This window comes from Macaca nemestrina, chromosome 7 (genome assembly GCF_043159975.1).
Source record: "Macaca nemestrina isolate mMacNem1 chromosome 7, mMacNem.hap1, whole genome shotgun sequence".
NCBI lineage: Eukaryota > Metazoa > Chordata > Mammalia > Primates > Cercopithecidae > Macaca > Macaca nemestrina.
Genome location: NC_092131.1, coordinates 3,214,811 through 3,239,142, shown reverse-complemented (window position 1 = coordinate 3,239,142; position 24,332 = coordinate 3,214,811). Strand labels below are relative to the sequence as shown.

General features: G+C 56.2%; 2 long non-coding RNA genes across 2 annotated transcripts in view; one reads left to right on the top strand and one right to left on the bottom strand.

Annotated features, from left to right (window-relative positions):
- The window catches only part of LOC112428029 (uncharacterized), a 58,082-nt gene extending 57,814 nt beyond the window's left edge, over nt 1–268 (top strand). The window contains exon 3 of the long non-coding RNA XR_003019883.2: nt 33–268. This is a non-coding gene — a long non-coding RNA (uncharacterized lncRNA). The remainder of the gene's footprint in view (nt 1–32) is intronic.
- LOC105489831 (uncharacterized) lies at nt 167–5,521 on the bottom strand. The gene is made up of 3 exons (XR_011625320.1): nt 5,381–5,521; nt 2,814–2,923; nt 167–462 (listed from the first exon to the last, which is right to left on the bottom strand). It is a non-coding gene; the product is annotated as an uncharacterized lncRNA (long non-coding RNA).
- Between the last annotated feature and the right edge of the window lie 18,811 nt (nt 5,522–24,332).

The window sequence follows — 24,332 nt, the reverse complement described above, 5'->3', positions numbered from 1 at the left end:
TGGCTGTGTCTTCCTGGCCCTGTCGCCCTTAGCATGGGGTGTCCAGAGTTGTTGCCTTGTGGACCAAGACAGCCCACAGCCCATGGCAGCTTCCAGAGCCAGAAGAACAGGAGTCGTCTCTGAAGAGCCCTGGGCTACCTCTTTGCTGATCTCGTTGGCCAGAACTTTCTGGCTCTCATGCTCACCCCAAGGCCAATCACTAGCAAGATAAAAAAGCAGCACCCCTGCAGGGCCGAGACCAGCTGTACTCTGGGCAGGGGAGGGGCTGCCCCTTCCTTACTGGAACTCAGTTAAATTTATTTTTATTTTTTAACATAAAGAAAAGGCAATGGGAATTCAGTGAGTGGACGACTAGCCACCTCTGTGGCTGCCTGCCGTGTGAGCGTGGACCGTGTTCTGTCCTTGGTCTCCTCGTGGCTGCCTGCCGTGTGAGCGTGGGCCGTGTTCTGTCCTTGGTCTCCTCTGTGAAGCGGGAATAAAAGCAGGGACTAGGTTCTGACCCCTCAGACCTCGCCCCTGAGCTTTCCACGTCTGTATCCATTTGCTCTTCATCCCTACCCTCAAGACTTTCAGGATTCCGTCTGCAGATGAGGACTCAGAGGCCCCAGCTTACGGGGCTGAGCGGAGGGGCCAGAGGTCCAGCCCAGAGGCCATTGGCCCCCTGGAGCTCTGGGAGCTCCCGGCTCCCAGCAGTGCGTGAATGTGCATGCGTGCGTGGGTGTGTGTGAATGTGTGCATGTGTGCATGCCTGTGTGAAGTGTGTGCATACCTATGTGTGAATGTGTGCATGTGTGTGCATGTGTCAGGGAGAAATACACATTAACGTGCCAGTGGCACGCCATCCCCCCTCCATCATTCATTCACAGCCACATATGCATATGTGTGTGAATGTGTGCATGTGTGTGTGAATGTGTGTGTCGGGCATGTGTGCATGTCTGAGTGATTGTGCATGTCTGTGAATGTGTGTGCATGCATATATGAGTGCATGTGTGCATATCTGTGTGTGTGCATGTCTCTGTGTGTGCATGCATATATGAGTGCATGCATGCATATCTGTGTGTGTGTGCATGTCTGTGAATGTGTGTGTGTGCATATTTGCGCATGTGTGCATGTCTGTGAAAGTGTGTGTGCATGCATATGAGTGCATGTGTGCATATCTGTGTGTGTTTACATGTCTGTGAATGTGTGTGCATGCATATATGAGTGTGTGTGCATATCTGAGTGGATGTCTACATGTCTGTGAATGTGTGTGTGCATGCATATATGAGGGCGTGCATGCATATCTGTGTGTGTGCATGTCTGTGAATGTGTGTGTGTGCATATTTGCGCATGTGTGCATGTCTGTGAAAGTGTGTGTGCATGCATATGAGTGCATGTGTGCATATCTGTGTGTCTACATGTCTGTGAATGTCTGTGCATGCATATATGAGTGTGTGTGAATATCTGTGTGTGAGTGCATACATGTCTGTGAATGTGTGTGCACGCATATGTGTGCATATCTGTGTGTGTGAGTGTGTGCATGTCTGTGAATGTGTGTGTGCATGCATATATGAGGGCGTGTGTGCATATCTGAGTGTATGTCTACATGTCTGTGAATGTGTGTGTGCATGCATATATGAGGGCGTGTGTGCATATCTGTGTGTGTGTCTACATGTCTGTGAATGTGTGTGTGCATGCATATATGAGGGCGTGTGTGCATATCTGAGTGTATGTCTACATGTCTGTGAATGTGTGTGTGCATGCATATATGAGGGCATGTGTGCATATCTGTGTGTGTGTCTACATGTCTGTGAATGTGTGTGTGCATGCATACATGAGGGCGTGTGTGCATATCTGTGTGTGTGTGCATGTCTGTGAATGTGTGTGTGCATGCATATATGAGTGCGTGTGTGCATATCTGTGTGTGTGTCTACATGTCTGTGAATATGTGTGTGCATGCATATATGAGTGCATGTGTGCATATCTGTGTGTGTGTCTACATGTCTGTGAATGTGTGTGTGCATGCATATATGAGGGCGTGTGTGCATATCTGAGTGTGTGAGTGATTGTGCATGTCTGTGAATGTGTGTGCATGCATATAGGAGTGCATGTGTACATATCTGTGTGTGTGTATGTCTCTGTGTGTGCATGCATATATGAGTGCGTGCATGCATATCTGTGTGTGTGTGCATGTCTGTGAATGTGTGTGCACGCATATATGAGTGCGTGTGTGCATATCTGTGTGTGTCTACATGTCTGTGAATGTGTGTGTGCATGCATATATGAGTGCGTTTGTGCATATCTGTGTGTGTGTGCGTGTCTGTGAATGTGTGTGTGCATGCATATATGAGTGTGTTTGTGCATATCTGTGTGTGAGTGCATACGTGCCTGTGAATGTGTGTGCACGTATATATGTGTGTGCATATCTGTGTGTGAGTGCATACATGCCTGTGAATGTGTGTGCACGTATATATGTGTGTGCATATCTGTGTGTGTGTGTGTGTGTGCATGTCTGTGAATGTGTGTGTGCATGCATATATGAGTGCGTGTGTGCATGTGCATGCACATGTGTGATGAGCCCAGCTACCAAGGCACCTGCTAAACACTGCACCTGCACCCTGGAAACTCTCCCACATGCCATCAACCAGGGTCATGAGTCAGCAGACATGATGTGCCTGACGGCAGTGCTCCTAAGAGAAGCCTAAACAATTTTCATAGGAAATGCATCTAGGAGCTGGATTGTATAAATGCGACACTAATTACATAAAATTTCAAAAATACCGTGCACAAAGAAAAATAGTCTCCCCATTATCATATTCCCCCATGTCACCTACCATAAACATGTTGATGTCAAAGGCTTTCGGGTTTTGTCTGTGCACATGTTCGTGTTTTAGGTCATTTTTTTCTCACAGGTTGAGACTGCCTTATCTACTGCTTTGTAAACCTGGAAGATTTTTGTTGTGAATAAATACATGCCGCAACAATGCCTAATGCTTTTGTAGGGTTCTGTTATTTGGATGTGCCACTGGTGGTGACGGCTGGTCCCTGGGTGGCCTTTTGAGGTGCTTCCAAATCTCTTCGATGGTGACATCACCTCTGCTGCCTCTCCAGCCACAAGTCCGGGCACCTCCCCTGCCTCCTCCTTCCTGCTGCTTCTTCTCAGCCTCCAGGCACATTCCTGTGCAGGGCCTTTGCACATCCCGGGATTCTACCGGGGCTGTGCCCTCCCCAGGTCTTCTCACAGTCTGTCTGTCACTCCTCTGGGGCCTCTGCTCCATTGTTTCTGGTCTGATGATGGCTTCCAAGTCAGTCCTCTGGAGTGGCACATTCGGGCCACATGACACGCCGGCCTACACTGTCCCCAGGGACGGTGGCCACTTGCTCTCCCACCCCCTCTCCTCCCATGCCCACCTCCCAACCCTGGCCAGCATTTGAAATCTCCAGTTTTTGAGTCTTTTTCACCCCCATGGCCAGCTTGGTGAGAAATGGCTTCTCACTGTTGGAGCGTGTCTGGCTATACGCGATTGCACATTTCCGTGCCTCTTGTCACTTGCCCTTGTTTTATGAATTGCTACTTTGACCTTTTTGCTCATTTGTCTATCCAGTGCCCATCTCTTCCCAATGATTCCTGTGTTCTCCGTGTGGGTCGCTGGGGATGAGAACAGGAGCTTTTCCTCCCCCACACTGAGTCTAGCGTTCAGGGTGGAGTGACATCCGAATGGCCATCAGCATGCAGTGGGGGCTGGCACTCCTCAAGGCCAGCAGGGTTTGGGGGTTGTCAGGGCTGTGTGCCACCAGGGCTTGGCAGGTCCCCAGGTGTGGTGTTTGCCATGTAGGTGTCCCCTGCGCCACAGCCCCTGTTCCCTGCGACCTTCCCCTGATCCTGCTTCTCAGGTGAAATGTGGCCTGGGAGCTTCTGGTTATGTGGAAGACAACAGCTGTGGAGGCCTCCCCATGACCTCAGGGGCCACTGTGGAGAAGGGCTCACTGGATGCAGACAGGGGCAGATGGCCTGGGGGTCCCGAGCCATGACATCTGTCCTGTGTTCAGCTGGGAGGGTGCCGTCATTGGAACCAGCAGGCACAGGAAGGAGGGACCTTGTGTGGCGGCAGGTGGAGGGGTCTGCGTGTGTCCCTCCCTGCCATGGCAACCTGTTTGCCTCCGTCTACCCTGCCTTCAAGTGCCAGAGGGTATGGGGACAGCAAGGGCCACAGTGGCAGCGAGGATCCTGCAGACGTTGCCCTGCAGTGCCCTGGAGATCTATAGACCTGGGGCCCCACTTGCAGAAGCCAGGCCTGTGCGTCAGGTTTCGGGGCTCCTCAGCCCGTTCCCATGCCATTACTGAGGCTAGTAACTGTGCCCCCCTTCAGGAGTCCCTGGGGCGGCTGCTCACTCCTGGCTGTGCAAACACCCCTTCTTTCCGAAGGCCACCAGCCTCCTCTGTCTTGCTAATAGCCCTGTTCTTTTAATGAAGGATAATCAGTGTTTACCCAGAGCCTTCACAAACAGCTCCTGATGCTTGGTTTCATTATGCATGCAGGCTTTGTGCAAAGCTGCTTCCAGCTGCCTGTGTGGCCTGCTGCAGGGGACGTCCGGCTGGAGGGCCCACCATCCTCTCGCCATGGCCCAGCACCCTCCAGGCCTCACTGCTGGCCCCTGGGGCAGCTTCAGGGCGCTAGGGTGGTGACAGCATCTCGAGACCCTGCCTGGGCAGACCTCCTCCTGTCAGCTCCTCCTCTGTCTAAAGCGCCCTGCTTGCCGGGAGGGGCAGCACCTGCCTAGCTGGACAATATCCAGGACACAGGAAGCACCCGATAAATTACAGCCAATAAAATGTCTAGTAATGGCTGCTAGCATGTCTGCAAGCCGTCTGCGTTCTGGGTACTGTACTGGACACCTCGTGTGTGTGTCAGGGGCAAATACGCATTAAAGTGCGAGTGGCACAGCTGTCCCTCCCCACCTCTGCCTCCGCCACCTCCATCCCCCTCCACCTCTGCCCCTCCCTGCCCCCCCAGCTCTCCCTCCGCTGCCCCACCATCAGTGGGGGCTCTTGCTGCTGCTCGGCTCTATGGCCTTTGATAGAACCTGGCAGATGGTGGGTTTTGGAGCAGAAGATGCCCAAGAAGAGAAGGAAAGGCACACGGGTGTGGGTTGGGGAGGGAGGGAGGCTGCAGTGGCAACGGGAGAGGTGGGGCAGGTGAGAAAGGAAGGTGGGGGGGAGGGCACTTTGCGGAGACAGAGGTCACTGAGGGCCTTCGGGCTCCTGCCTGGGGCCAGGCCCTGCAGTGCCTCCCAGAGCAGCCCTAACCAAGAGAGTTCACTGGAAATCAAGACAGGCCCCGCGCCCCTTACTCCTGCCAATTTAGAGTTAGATCTGTACTTGTTTCTGGAAGTTTCTTACGTGAGGGGTTGGCCGAAGGTACATGTCTGGGTCTCACCCTCGCCCAGTGACCATTCCACCTTGGCCAGAAGGCGCTGACGTCCCGGGTCGAGGGCCTGAGTGAGGGCCTGGGAGTGCCCACCCTACCCTCTGCAGCTTCCTCTTTCCCACAGCCTCTCTGTCCTCCAGTATCCAGAGGCCCTGAGCTGGTCACCGCATTGTCACTTTGTGACGCCAAAGCCCTGGGCCAGCCTTGCCACCAGCTCTTTGGCTCCGGTGTGTTGGGGCGGGGCCCCACGGAGCTCCGGGGGTGGCTGTTTGGAGTGGGCGCACGGCACACGGGCATGAGGTCTCTGGCCGTGTCCACACGCTGATGAGCTTTGAGAGATCACATTTCTGTGTGTCCGAGATCTGCCTTGGAAGGGGTCTTGCTGGGGTGGGGAGAGGGGCTCTGCTGGGGAGGGGGGCAGGGGTGTGGGAATGGGGGTGTCGGCTACTGGGCACGGAGAAGAGTCCCTCAGACGTGCTCCCCGCTTCTCCCCGTGACTCGCCGCCTCTTTCTGAAAGTGGGTTTTGTTCTTCCCAGCATCTGTGGTTTCTGATGGATTCTAAAACATTTAATAAATATTTGGCTCCCATTTTCAAAATGTTTTGTGCTCTTTTTAGGTTTCCTTATGGAAAGAGACTGAGTTATTCTTATTTCAACTCCCAGGAACCCACGAGTGTCTTTTACTTCCTCCCACTCTTACCCCAGACTGCCTGGTTTGTCCTGGTTTGGAGGTGAAGGCTCTGGCCCAGAGCTGCGGAATTGGTTCCCCAGGGCTTGCAGGAGTAGGCCAGGGGGCTGCAGTGGCCAGGGGGCTGCAGTGGCCAGGGGGCTGGAGGGGCCGGGGGCGGGAGGGGCCAGGGGCCTGCAGGGGCCAGGGGGCTGCAGGGGCCAGGGGGCTGCAGGGGCCAGGGGGCTGGAGGGGCCATCTGCTATCGGCCTTTTCCCTTGAAAATAAGCCAGTGCTTCATTTCCATTCTTTTAGCAGAAAGTGAGCTGGCCGTGGGCCTCAGAGTGCTGGCCCGGGTGTGAGGGGACTCCACACTTCTGCGGGGACTCCAGCCAAGCCTCACCCATCCCCAGAGTTCTCCTTTGTCCCCTGTGAGGCCCCAGGGCAACTCAGAGCCCAAGTGGGATTGTCTTGGGAGGTGCAGACTTGGGAGGTGTGGGCTGGGATGAACCCCGGGGGCGGGGCAAGGCCAGGCAGAGGTGAGTGCAGAGATCAGAGGAGGGAGGGGGCAGCCAGGAAGGGGCCCTGGGCGGGATGGAGGCTGTCCACAGCAGCAGCCTGGTTGACAGCTGGGCCCTGCCCTCAAGCTTCCTCCTCCAAGGCGGGACAGAGCAGTGATTAGGAGCACCTCATTCTCCCAGAGCAAAGGCAACCCCTGTTATGCGAGCCGAGAGCACCAGGGAGCTTCTTCCTGCTGCCTGACCCGGGTGAGTGTCTGAGAGCGGCTGGGGCAGCCTGGCTGGCCACCAGAGTGTGGTCATTGTCATCTGCATCCCGGGGTGAGGAAGGACCAGAGGGCTGCCTGCCACCCGTGCTCCCTGTCCTGAGGCCGGCGGCTGTGAGAGAGGATTGTCGCTCAGCAAACTCTTTCCTCATCCACTGTCCCCATTGATGGCGGGCTCGGCCACCGGGCTCGATGTAGCCAGAAGTGGCCATGTGCCAGCTCCCAGCTGAGGCCTCTGGTGACCCTCCTGTGAAGAGCCTGCTTTGGGGGCTGCAGTCGCAGGGAGGAGGCCGGACTCAGCCCTTGTCCTCCAATGCAGATGCGATGAGTCTACTCCTCCTGCTGGTGGAAAATGCAGGTAGGCAGGTGAGCCACCAACCCTGGGGGCTCAGTCAAAATCCTGAGGACCCCCAAGGGGCAGAGCTGATGGGGCCTTCTGACCAGGGTGCCTAGAGTGGTTGGCTTTGGGGGACACAGGCTAATTGCCGGGGGGCTAGTGAAGGTGGGTGAAGCAGCTGTGTGTTTGGGGCAGAGGGAGAGGCATTGTGAGGGTTAATTTTATGTGTCCACGTGACTGCAGACATTTGGTGAATCTCGATTTGGGGTGTGTCTGTGCCGGTATTTCTGGATGAGTTTCACACTGGAATCCGTAGACTGAGCATGGCAGATGTCCCTCCCCCATGCGGGTGGGCCTCGCCCAATCAGATGAAGGCCTGCTGAGGAAACGGGCTGCCTTCCAGCCGGGAGGGTGGCTTCTGTCCTGCTTTCAGACTTGAGCTGGAACATTGGCTCTTCCCCGGTGTCGAGTCTGCTGGCGTCCGGCCTGATTTGCCACCGTCAGCTCTCCCAGGGCTCCAGCTTCCTGACTCGGTGCAGGTCTGCGGACTCAGCCTCCATCATTGCATGAGCTAATTCGTTGTAATAAAACTCTCTCTCCATGGCCTGTTGATTCTGAGTCTCTGGAAAGGAAAGTACAGCAGCAGTGGGTGACAGACACCAGGGTTCTCACTGGCACCAAGGATTGTCCCAGACCGGAATGCGGAGTCTGGGCTGAAGGAAGTGACTCCCCACCTTCCTGCCCTGCCTGTGGTGGGGATGGGTTCGGGGAAAATGCCCAGTTCCTGAGCTGGACTCAGGAGTGAGAGCTGCCCTGGTTAGTGGGGGCCCACTGCTGGGCCGGAGGGAGACAGGGTGCCAGGCCGGGAGAAATGTTTGGAAAGCATCAGTGCCAACTTCCTGGGCACGGTGCAGGTGTGGAGAGAGTTGTCCCTAGCCCGAGAGGATACTGGGTTGGGCTTATCTCTACTCCGAATTGAGAGAACTCACCGCGCCCAGAGCTGGACTGGCTGCCGTGGGAGGCCACCCCACCAGAAGAGAGGAGGAGCCGAGGCCTCTTGCTCGGGGTTGGGGATGGCAAGGAGGTGGACACAGAGGGGCCCTTCCCAGGCCTCTGTCATCATGGCTCATTTCTGGAGTCCCAGAGCTGGGCAGAGCCAGGCTCAGCACAGCAAGGATGATGGCCCGAGTGGAGGCACGGGCAGGGAGAGCTGGGACAGACGCAGCCCCAGCCAGGCTGGACCCCAGGGATGGTGCAGGGTGCACACCGCTTGCCCCACTCGCAGCCTGCGCCCAGCAGCTCCCTGGATGGTGGCCTGGCAGGAGGCTGTTCCGACTGCTGTCGCAAATGTATTTACAGCTATTGACAGCCTGAACGTGGCCTATTGATCCGCGCCTGAGCTTGGCCAGGTGGCGTGTGCACTGGGCCAGGGCAGCCCTGCGTGATGAATGGGCAGCTCACAGCCCACGCTCTCCGACAGGTGATTGTTTCAGTGAAAATGAGAAATGACGACCAGGGCTGAGGCTGATGATTGAGGAAGATTTCCAGCGACTTCGCGGGTCGTCTGGTGGTGCTAATAGCCAGGGCCTCCTAGAGAGAGGCGTGTTGCCTGACTAGGAAGGCCACCGTGGCTGTCTGCAAAGACGCTGTCCCAGCGTGAGGACCCGGGCGGGGGCACAGGCCGTGCGGATGTTGCTGCCCCTTTCCCTGGCTGGGGTAGGCTGCCAAGGTGGGCCAGGTGGGGCTCACTCTGTCTGGCTTCTAAGGGGGCTCCAGACCCTCGATGGGCCTGGGGAAATGAGGGGTTTGTGTGGACAGCCCCATGAAAGAGGGGCTGTTCCCAGCCCTGGTGCCCACCTGCCCAGGCCTCCCTGGGACTCTGGGCCCAGCTTCATCATTGCTCTCTTCTCTTCTAAGATGAAAAGAGGATTCCTGCAAGTGGAGATGAATCCTCGGGCCCCTGAGCTGCAGGCGGTGAACAAGGAGCTGAGGGCCTGCTGGTTCCAGGGAGAGACCAGGAACCTCCTCAGCTTCCTGGCTTCCTTCCTGGCCCAGGCCCCCTGTTCCCGGGGCCCTAGGCAGGGCTGAGGTCCCCGATGAGCCTCTGCCAGGCCCTTGCCCTGTGCAGGGCCCGGGGCTGCAGGTTCTGCCAGCTGTAGCCTGGGGCCTGAGGGTCTATCTGATATTTAAAGTCTCAGAAGGCCCTGGGAGGGTGTTGGCAGGGAGTAGCCTCGGTGTTGATTCCTCGATGGCCCCTGAGCCAGGTTCAGGAGCACAGAGGGACGTGGGTGCCACCTCTCCCGTGCTTGAAGCTCACTCCTGGGGGTTGAGACGTCGCCAGGAAGGGGTTAAAGCAGGAAGCATCTTGCAGGGCAGTTAGGAAAATGATATTCTGCTGTTTGACGTCATTTTAATTCCATTTCAAGGGCATTTAATCTTATTTGTCCGATGACTAATCCCCGGCCTTGAGTGAATTAACGTGTGGCCCCTTCTCTGAGGGGAAGCCGGACCCTTTCGGTGGAGACCTTGCGTCACCGCGTCCCACCTCTTGCTTGGCTTGGCAGGCAGGGCTCCTGGCCAGAGGCGGGGGCAGCCACTGGGTGGGGGCTATGGTGAGGACCTGACCCCTGGGTGAGGAAGAACGACTCGGCATCTCCTTAGCCCTGGAACTTTCCAGAAGCGTGCCTGCCCGCTGTTTCTCCTTTGAGCCTGTGGGCGGAACACGCCCATTTCCCAGGCCCAGGACAAAAGCTGCAGAACTAGATGCTTCCAGGCAGGTGCAGGAACACAGGTGGCCGAGCAGGGAGCAGTGGGAGCCAGCTGCTGCACGTCCAGGGCTGGTCCGCCCAGGCCATCCAGCAGGGGCCTCAGCCAGGGCTGCAGGGGCCATGACAGACGCATCAGGTGCTGGCATGCAGGAAGGAGTCACCAGACTTCTCCACCCAGTTGGAGAGGGCCAAAGAGAAACTGGAAACTGAGGCACAGGTGGGCAGAGGCTTGCTAGATGCATTTTTCAGAAGGGCTTGGTCTTGTCCCTGGATTTTCTCTATGATTCCATCTTGACTTTCAGCCTCATGGGGCTGGGACCCCCTCCCCTACCGCCACCCCTGCTTTGCCTTCAGTGGCCACAGGAGAAGAGGACCCATCTGCTGGGTGGGCAAGCTGAACTGTCACAGCCCCCATGCAGTCCCATGCCCCCTCTTACTCAGGCCACAGCCACGCACAGGAGACGCCAGGTCCTGTCTGCCTTGCAGAGTCAAAGGAAAAACTTTCTAATTGTAATTTCAGGCCTTGGGGAGCCTCCAGGAAGAGGAGAGGGGGCCAGGGAGGCTGTGGTGGATGTGCGTGGAGTCTCGTCGTGTGGACAGCCCTGTGATTGGTGAATATTTCAGTCCTCACAGTGCGTGAGGCCCAGTGGTGGCTCCTGGGGACCAGAGATGGTTCTGGCTCAGCTCTTCTGCAGCAGCCTCTGACCTGCCTGTGCTCAGTGGGCTCCTTCCTGTCCCCCCACAGGGCTGGGTGAAACTTCTGCTTGGACCATCCTGACCCCTGGCAGAATTGTGGGGTGATGGGTCCTTCCCTCAATCCAGGCTCCCCAGGCTTTAGGGGCCCGGAGGCCTGGGATGGGGGAGCAGGTGGGGTCACAGTCCTAGGAGACGAGATGTTCTGGTTACCTTCTTCCCCCTGCCCCTGCCTCTGCTTTCGCCTCTGCCGGTACCTCTGAGCTTTAAGGAACTTCTGCTAAGTGCTTTTATCACTCCTGGCCTGGACCTGGCTGAGCTTTTGGGTCTTCTGGGAGTGGACATGTCCTGTGAGTACCCCAGAGTATGATTTGCATGGAAGAGGTCTGTGTGGACCACGGGGGCTGCGGTGGCTGCAACCTGGGCGGCCTGGGCTTGTGGGAACTGCAGCAGCTCCTGGGGCTTCCCAGGTGGTCTGGCAGGGTCTGGAGGCATAGGAGGGGCTCAAGATGCTTTTCCCACCAGAAAGAGCTTCCTAACACCTGGACAACCAGGTGGCTCAGAGGTCAACCTGGTGACTGAAGGACAGTGTGGCCTGCAAGTTGGAGATGTTGGAACATCTGGGTTAATCAGAATGACCCTACAAGCACGGCCGTTGTAGCTGGCATTGGGGTTGACCCCAGCATCCATTGTGCCCAGGTGTTGCCCTGAGCCTGTCATCATGGCACCCACCTCCTTGCCATGGGCTCGAGGTGGCAAGGTGTGAACTGGTCAGGCAGGCTTTCCCACCCACTGTGGGCTGCATGGGAGCAAGGAAGGTCATACTTCATGGTGGTTGGCAGCCACCATCTGCTCAGAATGGCCCCTACCTGACACAGAAGGCAATACCAAGAGTGGTACTTCATCTGTCCATCCACCAATCCATCCATCCAATCATGCACCCACCCACCCACACTTCCATCCACTAATCCATCCATCCAATCATGCACCCACCCACCCACACTTCCATCCACCAATCCATCCATCCAATCATGCACCCACCCACCCACACTTCCATCCACCAATCCATCCATCCAATCATGCATCCATCCACCCATCCATCCGTTTACCCATTTATCCATCCATTTACCCATCTGCCCACCTACCATTCTATCCATCCATCCATCCGTCCATCCATCCATCCATCCATCCATCCATCCATCCATCCATCCTCCTAACAATCCACCTAACCATCCATCCATCCATCCAGCCAGCCACCATCCATCTACTTATCCATCCGTCCATCCATCCATCCATCTAACTATCCACCTATCCATCCATCCATCTATCCATCCATCCATCCATCCATCCATCCATCTATCCATCCATCCATTCCATCCATCCAACATTTACCTGGATCCTGCTGTATCTCTGGACTCAGACTGAGTGACAGTTCTCTGTACATAGCGTCCTGGATTGTGACAGAGGGAAGTTCTGGGGTGGGGATGGGGCAGGCCATGGCAACTCAGAGGAAGTCCCTGGCCCTAGCCAGGTAACAATAAAACAATAATTTTTTTTTTTAAAAAGCCACCTATGAAATGTGTTATTAAACCCAATTTAATACAAATGATTTGAAAGTCCTTGCATGTGAGTAAATTTACAAACTAAACGATTATCCTTTGCCAGATCCCTAGTTTGGTTCTGGAAAGTAGAGTCTGTGCAACTCGAGGAATTTCTTAAAAGTTTCCTTAGAAGTTCCAACAACAGGAACTGGGTCCCCAGATGCAGCTAGAAACAGGATGGGTGAGGACTCCACACTAATAATAATTTTTATTTAAAAAGGTGTGGATATATGGGTACCATAGGCATGGAGATCTGTTTTGCCAAATAGTGAATCAAAAAGTCTGAGCATGCTGAGCTGCTCTGTTTGCTTTCAGCTGTGTGGCACTGGCAGGCAACGTGACCTCTCTGAACCTCGGCTTTCTCCTGGGCAAATGGGGATGCTGGTTCCACCCTGCGGGTGGCTGTACTCAACAGGCGTTGCTTGCATCCTACTGTGGGGCCACTCTGCAGGTAGGTGCTGCAGGAGGGGACTGAGACGCATCACCCCAGGTGGCCGTGGGCGGAGGGTGCTACCCTGGCGTCTCTTGCGTGGCCTGGTCTGTCCCAGCTCCTGGCTGGCCCCGGTGGAGGAGGGCAGGGCGGGTTCTCTGCTTTGAGCTGGCTCTGCTGTTATTGGGTTATCTCATTTGCAAACAATAAATGTCATGAGCAAGAGACCCTTGTCAGCCTCCCCTTCCAGGATGCAAATGTAGCCTTTATCCGCCTCTGCCCTTTATTAAAACAATCTCGGAGCCGGCGGACAAACAAGACAATTAACTGTGAATGATGTCATCTCCTTCTACCTTCTGTAATGAGGCCCAGGCCCTGGCGAGGGCAGTGGCGGAAGCTGGGAGAGGCCGAATCTGATTAAAGTGTGATCAAGAGGCAATGCTGGCCTTTCGCTTTCAGCCACTGACCCAGTGCCCCAGAGGTGATGCGACAGCTGGGACAACGGTGCTGATTTCACAGCGATTACCTTTAACCGGTGGATATTGGCTGTCCCCCGTGAGGAGGCACCAGTGGACGTCAGTCCCCAGACCCGTGGGGTGCGCCATGCAGGGGCCTGGTAGTGGCCGAGTCATGACACATCTCCTGGGGAGGGCACCCACTGAGTGCCACTGCCACCATGACTGCTATTACTACTACCATGACCACCATTGCTGTGTCACCACTACCACCACCGCTGCTACCATTACCAACACCGCCACCATGACTGGTACTATAATGACCACCACTGCTGTATTACCACTACCACCACTGCTGCTACCATTACCAACACCGCCACCATGACTGCTATTACTACTACCATGACCACCACTGCTGTGTCACCACTACCACCACCGCTGCTACCATTACCAACACCGCCACCATGACTGGTACTATAATGACCACCACTGCTGTATTACCACTACCACCACCGCTGCTACCATTACCAACACCGCCACCATGACTGGTACTATAATGACCACCACTGCTGTATTACTACTACCACCACTGCTACTATTACTATCACCACCACCATAATGACTACTACTGCCACAATGATGACCACCACTACTCTATTGCTACCACCAACACCACCACAGCTACCATTACTACCACCACTACCACCACTATTACTATCACTGCCACCATGACTGCTACTACTACTATGATGACCACCACTGCTGTATTACTGCCACCACCACCATCACCACTGCTACTATATTTTTGTTTTGTTTTTTTTTTTGAGATGGAGTATCGCTGTGTCACTAGGCTGGAGTACAGTGGCACAATCTCAGTTCACTGAAACCTCCATCTCCCGGGTTCAAGTGATTCTCCTGCTTCAGCCTCCTGAATAGCTGGGATTACAGGTGTGTGCCACCACACCAAGCTAATTTTTGTATTTTTAGTAGAGGCGGGGTTTCACCATGTTGGCCAGGCTGGTCTCGAACTCTTGACCTTGTGATCCACCCACCTCGGCCTCCTAAAGTGCTGGGATTACAGGCATGAGACCACTGCTACTATTACTATCACCACCACCATGACTACTACTACTACTACTACTACTACTGTGATGACCACCACTGCTCTATTACAACAACTACCACCACTACAGCTATAACTACCATTATTACTGCTGCCACTGCTACTACTATTACTACCATTACCACGCTCACCACCACCTCCATTAATACCACTACTACTATCACTTCTGCCACTATTGCCACCAGTACTGCTGTTACTGCTGCTGCTACTACCACTGTCACCACCACGTCCACCACCCCTCCTACTTCTACTGGCAATTCTATCACTACTGCCACTGCTATTACTATCACCTGCCTGCACCCCCACTGCTACTGCTGCTGCTGGTAACAGCGGACACATTAACCACATGGACGACCTGCCGGAACTTCCTAAGCACATAGTACTCCAGCTACGTCATTTCCTGGACTCATGACGGTGCCGTGATGAGGTGGCGGCCACATCTCCATTTCACACAGGAGAAGCTGCACCAGGCCCCTCAGGGGATCTGCACCAGGCCTCATGGGCGGGGAAGGGGAGCTGAGCCAGAGCTGCTCTACCTGGTGCCAGGCCTGTGCCCGTTCCAGGGCAACCGATGCCTCAGAGTCCTGGTCCCAGACCAGAGAGCCTCCCCACCCTGGAGGGTCCCGCTTGCTGGAGTGAGGTGCCTGCGAGGACCGGCTCCATTCTCAAGCCCAGCTTTGGACCTGTGTGGGCTGCCTGGCGGGCCTCATTCTCTCTGCAGTGGGAGAAATGTACAGTCAACCCTGAGCAAACTTCTAAACCTCCAAACACACCACGACATTCAAAGCCTCATTTTCTACCCCGAATAGCCTGGCTCTGTGAGACAGGCCCAGCTGCTGTGTCCACGGCCACCTGCCTGGACTGGGATTGGCTGCTGCTGACACACATGTGCTGTGTGTGAGTGTGCATGTGTGCGCCACGGCTGTGCAGACAGGAGGGTGGGCACGGACCCTCGGGGTGGGTTCTGTTTCCTGGGGACAGACGGCACCCAGGCTCTGTGGGACGCTGAATGGAGCGGGAGGCAGGCAGTGTGTGTTCACTGGGATGGGATTCTTCCCTCCCCACCTCCCTTTCTTCCTGAGACTCACCCAGATCAAGTGCTGACACTCTGCAGCCCTGGGTGGCCCCAGCAGCACCCCAGCCCAGCGTCAGCCTAGGGGAGAGTTGTGGTTAACAGTACAAACTGTGAACCCAAATGGGTTCAAATCCCAGCTCTGCCTCCCATGAGCTGTGTGACCTTGGGCAGCTGACTTAAACTTTCTGAGCTTCTGTTTGCTCATCCGTAAAATGGGGCAAATGGCAGGATCTCCCTCATGAGGTTGGTTGAGGGTGATATGCACTAAGCGTAGCTAGCACCCAGCAAATGTTTATATTATTATTACATTATCACAGAAAAATGCACCGGAATTTAAACAATGCTGACAATAAATACGCAGTCAGTTATGACTTCCCAGAGCTCTGGAAGCACTCCAGGACACAGAGAGGCACAGATGTGCCCCTGTCAGGTGCTGCTAGTGAGGAAGCCGCTGCTGGTCTCCGGAAGCTCTTGCATCCCCAGGAGTGCCGTATGCCTGGCCTCCCCATTCCTGCAGTCCCGGTTGTCGTCCATGTGGGCCAGGCCATGAGCCCTCCAGGCAGGCTGTGCTTCAACCCGTCCCCTGCACCAACAGCAGCCTGCTCATCTCCCAGCTCAGCTCAGCCCAAGAGCAGAAAGGGAGTGTGCTGGAAGCTGGCTCAGGAAGATGAGCGTTCACGGGCCGTCTGCATGCCCTGGACTGGGCAGCTCTCAGTGGGAGCCACATGGGGTTGAGGACTGGGGGAGGCTATGCAGGCCTAGGGGCCTCGGGCTTTCGAGCTCAGGCTCTGGAACATCCTTCTTCATGCGCCCCCACACAGGGACTGACACTGATTTGCAAGAATGCCATTTTGAAATTTCACATCACACTTCCACCGTGGCCCCAGACAGCAAGCCCGGCCCAGCCCCAGACAGGCAGGCAACGGGCTTATCATCCAGCACCCTGGAGAGAGCAGGAACTAGTGCTGTGGTCCAAGTGTGTTCGCTGGACTCTAAGCGGGGAGTGGGAGACCTTTCTGGAGACCCTTCCCTGACGTATCAGTTTGCCTGGGCTGCCATAACAAAGACCATAAACTTGGTGGCTTAAAACAACAGAGATGGTGTTCTCCCACAGTCCAAAGTCCACCATCGGGGTATGGGCAGGGTTGGTTTCACATAGGAATTTTGGGGGGACACAGTTTGACCCAGAACCCCTGGAGAGGAAGCCTAGAACCCACAGGGGGTTAGCCCTGAAGGCAGGTAGAGTAGTGGGAGGTGTCCCCTCCGGATTCTGCTGGGCCCTGGGAGAGGATGGCCCCAAGTGGAGCTGGTGGCAACTGGCCGGCTCCTGCTAAGGTTCCTCTGCTGGAGGCCATGGTGGCTGAGTCATCGTAGCTCCTCAGGCCAGTCTGCGTGGACGTGGAGGGTGCTCAGGATGTGTGGCTGGATGCACCAAGGAATGAACGAGCGCCCTGCGGGAAACACAGGGAGGTGAGCCGGAGACCCCCACCCTGCAAATTGCCCGGGTCTGGCCAGCGTGCGCTGGTGTAGGAATTCAGCTGGCCACCCCCGACAGCCTTCTGAGCTTGGCCCCCTTACCAGGTGCCGCAGCTTTCCAGCCTCCAGCCCCACCCCGCCTCGGGGATCCTGTCCAAGATCTGCTTTGCCCAGAAGTGAAGGAGAAGCCCATCCTCTTCCCCCTCAGGCTGGGGAAGAGCTCACAGTCCAGGTCACACCACAGAAATCCCCTCCTCATCTGGCCCTCTGACCCCACCTTTCCACGCTGTCCGTGGGACCAGGGGCTAAGCCGTCAGCGACCGTGGACCTTGGACCCCGAGCCACTTTCTGCGCTATGGTCTCTCCCAACTGCATCATCGTCCTCTTCTTCCCGCGTCCCCAGTGCAGCCCGGGGGCCTGTCCTGCGAGACCCCTGAGGAGAGACCCCTGCAGGGACACTCTCACTGTGACAATGTTGAATTTACCTGAAGGTTAAGAAACCCTCTATTCTGGTGTTCTGGAAAACAGCTTATAGCAGAGGGGAGGCCCCTTGCTCATAAGACTGGAAAACATTCCCAGATGCTCCTTGTTTCCAGGCCCAGGCCAGACACACACCCTCAGAGTTCTTGTGTGGCCTCATAAGTGATTGGCTGCTCAACCGGAAGGAAAGTCTTGTTACTCAGCTTCGGTTCAGCTCCCTACTCCCGCATGAACCTTGGCCGCCCTCACTCGAGCCAGCAGATGCCCTCCTGAGAACAGGGCCAACCACACTTGCCTCTGACCTCTCTGTCTTGCAGACTGTCCCTGCTTCCCCATGCCACATCCTCCCAGGTGTGGACGCCTCTCTCTAAAAGAGAAGCTCTTTCGCCTTACCCTAGAGAAGCTTGCAGCCCTTTGACGAGGCAGGGGCGTTCTCCCACTGGACTGCCCTTCCCTGTGGCAACAGCCCCCTCCCTGCCCCCCTGCAGTAACCCTCTTGAGTAAACGTCTCTCCTCACCAGTCTGCCTCTGTCCTTTCTCTGATAATGCAGAGGAGACAGAGGAGGCCAGGTGCAGTCCGACTCAGGGGTGGCTGCAAGGTTGGCAGGGGCTTCGGTGATCCCCGTATTAGGGTTTTCCAGAAAATGCCAAAAGAGCCTGTGTGTGTGTGCATGTGTGTGCATGCATGTGTGTATGCTTGTGTGTGTATGCATGTGCTTATGCATGTCTGTGCATACGTGTGTGTGTGTGTGTGGATGTGTGTTTATTATAAAGGATTGGCTCATGTGGTTGTGGAGGCTGGAAAGTCCCTGGATGTGCCATTGCCAAGCTGGAGACCCAGGAGCGCTGATGCTGCGAGTTCCAGGGAGAAGACAGATGACCCAGCTCGGCAGTCAGCAGAGAGCCAGTTCTCCCTCGCTTCACCTTCTTGTTCTTTGCAGGCCTCCGACCTATTAGACAGGGCCACCCACGTGGGGAACACCCCTGCTGGACTCAGTTCACTGACTCCAGTGTTGATCTCCTCCGGAAGCAGCCTCACACATGCCCAGAGTCACGTTTGACCAAATGTTTGGGCACCTTGTGTCCCAGTCACACCGACACATGTAATTACCCATCACAACCCCTGAGAGCACTGGCTTTGTGGCCTGGGCTGCTGCAGATGGGGCAGGATGGGAGGTGACCCAGGACTCTGGAAACCTGTGCTTCAGGGTCACATGGGTGCTGAGGTCACCATGCCACTCCCTGGCCCTGTGGCTGTGTGAGCCCCGACCCTGGACTTGACCTGGGCCTCAGCCCTCGTGTTGGAGATGCCGAGCGGCAGCCCTTCACCTGCTGCACCTTCACTATTAGGGGCAGGTTGCTTCAGCCAAAGCCTCTGCCTTGATGGCATCGCCCCGACATGAGCACACGTGGCTTGGAGAAGCTCAGGGTCTCGCTGCACTTGGGCCTGGCTGCAGGTGCGTGTGTGGCTGCCCTGTGTGCAGGGTGTGCATGCACAGTGCTCTGACTTCCCGTGCGCTCCCAGCTCACCAGCACTCTGCTCCGCTGCATCCCTGGGGCCATAGCTAAAGTGCCCCCTCCTGAGAGAAGCCCCCCATCCCTGCTCCCTGTCCCCCGATGGTAAACCCTTGGAGCCCCCAGGTTTGGCCAGGGTTGAGAGGGGCCAGGCTCTGCTGAGAGGAAGGGGCTTTGAGTGCCAGGAAGAAGGAGGATGAGTCCTGGACTGGGGCCTGGAGGGAAGTGATATGTGAGATCTGCAGCCGGGATCTGGGAATGACCATATGACAAAAGGTGTCAGCCCCCTCCCCTTCCCTGGGGAAGCTCAGGTCTGCTGGGCCCTTGTGGACACAGTGAGTGGTCATTTCCACAGCAGGTTTTGTGTCCATGCCTGCACTGACCAATGCATGGGCAGAGCCGTCAGCTGTCGGGCAGACGGGCAGCAGAGCCCTGGTTTTGACCCTGGGAGATGGAAGCCTTCATCAGCTGTTTGCCAGCAGCTGCCCTGAGACTTGCTTGTGAAACAGAAGAGGGCCTGGAGCCTGTGCAGATGGCCTGGGGAGGCTGGTGCGAGGGTGGGCGGTGGGGAGGGCAGAGCAGGCAGGGGTGCAGGTGTGCCGGGATCTCTGAGAGCACCAGCTCCAGTATCTTTTCCGTTTTCTCTTTTTGTTGAAGGCAGGTGTGTGGTCCCTAGAAAAAACTCCCCCCTTTAGTTGCCAGAGGCTTGGATTTTCATGCCCGCATTGGGGGTGAGGCTCCAAGGCTGACTCCTGACTCCTGGAGTTTTCAGGCTCCTGGGAGGGACGAAGCTGCTTCTGCCATGAGGCCTGGACCCCTGCAGAGCTGGAGGGGTGGCCCAGAGCAGGGCGGGCTCGGTGACTTTTGACCCTTGCTGTGAGGTGAGCTTGGGAGGGAATTTCAGGACTGGGGGCATAGCAGGGAGTGAGAGGTGAGTGGCCAGGGCGGGACGTGAGCACAGCAGGGCCCTGGGAGTCCAGGGGCGTGACTACAACCTGGGCTGGAGCCTGGAGGGCAGGTGAGGGGCTTCGCCTGAGAGCCGGCTGCTCAGAGGTCAGAGGTGGTGCATTCCTGCAGGGCCCTGGCAGCTGGAGCAGTGAGCCACAAAGGGGCCATGGCTGACGAGGGGAGCACATACAGCCAGGTGCAAGAAGCAGGGAGTGCCTGATGGGACGGCGAGGCATGGGCTGCAGGGGCCCGACCTGGCCCTGGGGCATGCAGGGGTGCTGGAGTCATCAGCTTCCCTCCGTACCACACTGCAATCCTCCCAGGGAACAGCAATGATGGTTCTGGGGGCTCCAGGGTGTGGCAGTGGTGACGGCCCCACAGGCTGCTGTCTGTGGGTTTTCCTCTCCTTGCTTGGAGCCACCTCTTTCCCCTGCTGACTTTAGCTCATGATCCCTTCAGTCTGGGAAGTTTTTATGGGCCTCCTTCTGGGTACAGGGGACTTGGGCCAGATCAGATGGTCTTGCCAGAGGGCTGGCGGTGGGGATGGGAGTGATCCTGACATGCAAACAGGAGTACCAGGCAGGGCCAAAGCCGTGGGGTCTGGGATTCAGCCAGCCTGGGAGCCTCTCCTGGGAGCTGCCCTGTTGGGGTTCCAGGGGTATGAATGCCCCTGGTGGACCTCAGTGTTCTTGTCTTTGAAATGTGCTGTGACCAGGCTCCCCAGGGTGCCTGCCCAGTGCCAGGATGGGGTGTGAGGTTGGGATTGCAGCTGCAACCACATGCCAGGGAGTAGGACAAACATGGTCTCAGAGGGTATGCCTGGGCACAGGGGACCAGGACACCATGTGCAGAGGGCAGCTGAAGGGGGCGAGAGGCTGGAGCTGGAATCTCACCAAAGGCTCCTGGCAGCCTGGGCAGGAGAGGGATGGGGAGGGGGCTGCCGTCTGCCCCAGCGGCCCTGCATTGGGCAGTCCCTGGGCCCCGACCTCAGCACCACCCCTGGCCTGGCACCTCATTTTTCCACTTGGGCCCCTCCCTGGCTTCCTGGCCATGCCATTGCCTCATCCAGCCCTTCCGTGGGCTATCAGGGCTGGACCTGTTTATGCAGCTGGGGCCAGAGGAACCAGCTCCAATGCCGAGACAAGGCAGGGACAGCCATTAGTCACGGGTGGAAATCGGAAGTTAAACGAACCAAGGTCTGAATGTCGGGGATGGCGTTCGGGAGTGCAGGCGTGGGGCCGGGAAGGGCCGCAGGCTGCTTGGTGGGAGCCCCAGACTTGGGCCCATGGGCCTCCGTCAGCCCAGCCGCACCATCACCTGCACTGAGCTGAGCTCTCCCCTGGGGCTCGGATCCGCTGGGTGCTGACAGGACCCCGTCCTTGGCTCAGGGCAACTCTGGGGAAATCTGGAATCCTCTGAATGGTGCAGATTGCTGTGACTTGCGGCTATGGGGCCATGAGGGACTGGCGGGCGCCCAGCCTGCAACCTCGTTTTGAGACTTCAGGGTAGACCCCTGTGCAACCCCAGGCCACCCTGGTCACTGCCCTCAACTGGGTCCTCGTGCCCGGGCATGCTGTCCTGGGCCATGACCCTGCCCACAGGCTCTTTCTGCCCCTGGCCCAGGGACTCAGAGTCACACAGTGGATGGGACCCCACAGTCATGTAGGCCACATTCGGATCGTGTGGTGGCCCACACACCTCCAGAGATGGGGCTTGCTCTTTGCCAGGGGCCAGAGGGCACAAAGAGATCTTGGATTAGACCCCTATATCCCAGAGAAGGATGATTCCATATCCCAAAGAAGTCCCCCTTGGCTGCCCACCCAAAGGGGAATGGAAAGTTGATTGGCAGCATCTGCCAAGTCCTGGAGAGGGTACCACATTCCGGAGCCCTGCGGGCCAGCAGTTGGTGTCCTACAGCTGACCAGGCCCAGGCTTGGGCTGCTGGCATCCCTCCTGAGGGCACCTGTGTAATGATAGCACGATTAGACCTGTACCCTGCAGAGAGGCAGAAACTGTCATTGCTAATTGGTAATTCCATAAATTAGACAGTAAAGACAGATGTTGTGAGTATTAAAAAAACACTGTCAAATAATTGGGTTATTCTCATAAGAGGAGAGGTGATTTGCTACCTGTCAAACAGCATTTCACCCCTGCCTGTTGCCTGTCTAGCTGGTTAGAGGCTGACTGGGGAGGGGCCCTAGGACCCAGGGCCCCTTAGAATTCTCCAGGGCCCCAACATCGGGGGCAGGGAGCCCCACTGCCGGCTGGGAGAGGCCTGGGCTTCCCCACTCCCCACAGTCCCCTTCCTTACTGTCTTTCCCATGGTGGACCTCCTCTGTGCCCCCCAAGCTCACGTGAGCAGCCCCCTTGCCCGGAAACTCTCTGTCTTCCTGTGCACCTCCTAGTCCTGGTAGACCCTGCTGATGGCATGCCTCCAGCAGGAAGCCTTCCTAGCCCCATGCAGATGCGGGGCCTATAGCCTCAACTGCAGCTCTGGGGAAGCTTCAGGGCTCACCCTTCAGGGCCTGGTGAGTCATGTTACTTCTTTCCCTCAGCATAAGCCCTGCCTGCCCGGTGCTCCTGGAGGTGAGGGATCACATCTGACAACACCACGGCCTCCATCCCACCTCCCACAGACCTGCCCTGATGACAACTGGGAGATGAAGCCGCAGGTGAGCGGGCTCGTCCTGGGGCTTCCGTACTCGCAGGGGCTTCGGTTCCTCCTGCAAGGTAATAGCAGACTCAGTGTGCACGAGACACATCTTGCCTATGAGCAGATAGCCTCGGGACAGGCAGCTCATGCCCTCCCTGGAGAGTCTGACCTTCAGCTCGATGCTCTGCCTGCCGAGAAACTTGGCCCCTGGGGCCTCCCCTGTTAGAACCTTCCCCAGCATGGGGGAGTGAAGGCCCCTGTAGAGAAGGCAGGACATGGGCTTCGTGGCGGACCCGGACAGGGGGCTGCCTTGCCTCCCTGTGTTGAGTTGAGCTGCTTCTCCATTCTGGGCCCCAGGACCCAGGGAGCTGCATTCTGGCCACTTGGCAGATTCTGGGCCAGCCTCAGGCAGGCCAGATTTTGGCCAAGGAGAGGGCTGCTCTGAGGTAGGCAGTGGTCAGGTGTTGCTCTCTGCTGTGCCCCTCCAACTCTATGCACAGTTGGCAGGAAGCTGGGTCTCTGGGCCTGACAGCCCTGAGTGATCTGTGGGAGGGAGAGTGTGGAGAGACGGACAGGGCTGCAAACATATCTGAAGAGAGGCAGGAAGAGACCCGGGGTGACCCCGGTGGAGCTGCCTCTGCCCTCTCCTGATTTCCTGCTCTGGCCCATCTTCTCCAGGTAACAAATGGCTCTGAAGCCCACCTCTGGCCTGCTTGCAGCCCCTTGGCAGCGCTGGGATGTAGGCTGGGTAGGGTATCCTTTATAGAAGCCCAGAGCAACAGATGAACTTGGGGAGGGCTCCCCTATGGAAGCGACTTTGGGACTGAGTCAAGGCAGGGAAGAACATTGCAGGCAGGGACACAGCAAGTACAAAAGCCTTGGGGTGGCAGGGAGTGCCAGGAGCATGCAGGGCCATGGCAGGGTGGCAGGGAGTGCCACAAGCACGCAGGGCTGCAACAGGGTGGCAGGGAGTGTTAGGAGCATGCAGGGCTGTGGTGGGTGGGGTGGTTGAAGGGAAAGGGACAGTGTGGCAGTAACAGGGCCCCAGGGGTGGATGGAGCAGTTCATTTGGAAACAATAGTCCACTGATCAAAAAGAGTCCTAAAGGAAATTTTAAAATTACCCAAAACAGTATAAAAAACAAACAAACCACAAACTAATAACCCTCATGAACACAGACACAAAATCCTTACCAAAATATTAGCAAACAGAAGTCAGTAGTATACAAAAAGAATCATATACTATGACTAGGCCAGGCGCGGTGGCTCAAGCCTGTAATCCCAGCACTTTGGGAGGCCGAGACAGGCAGATCACAAGGTCAGGAGATCGAGACCATCCTGGCTAACACGGTGAAACCCCGTCTCTACTAAAAAATACAAAAAACTAGCCGGGTGAGGCGGCGGGCGCCTGTAGTCCCAGCTACTCGGGAGGCTGAGGCAGGAGAATGGCCTGAACACTGGAGGTGGAGCTTGCAGTGAGCTGAGATCCGGCCACTGCACTCCAGCCTGGGCAACAGAGCAAGACTCTGTCTCAAAAACAAAAAACAAAAAACAAAAAAAACAAAAACAAAAAAACAAAAAACATATACTATGACTAAGTGGGTTTATTTCAGGGATGCAAGGCTGGTTTAATATTTGAAATCAATCAATATCATTCATCATGTTAACAAGCTAAAGAGAAATATATCACATGATAGTATCAATCTGTGAAGAAAAATCATTTGACAAAATTCAGCACTCATTCGTGATAAATTGTCGGCAAACTGGGAATAGAGGGTGATACAGTTTGAATATAGCTTGTCCCCTCCAAAACTCATGTTGAAATTGGATTGCTATTGTGATGCTGTTGGGGAGCAGGACCTAATGGGAAGTGTTTAGGTCATGGGGATGGATCCCTAATGAATAGATTAATGCCATCTA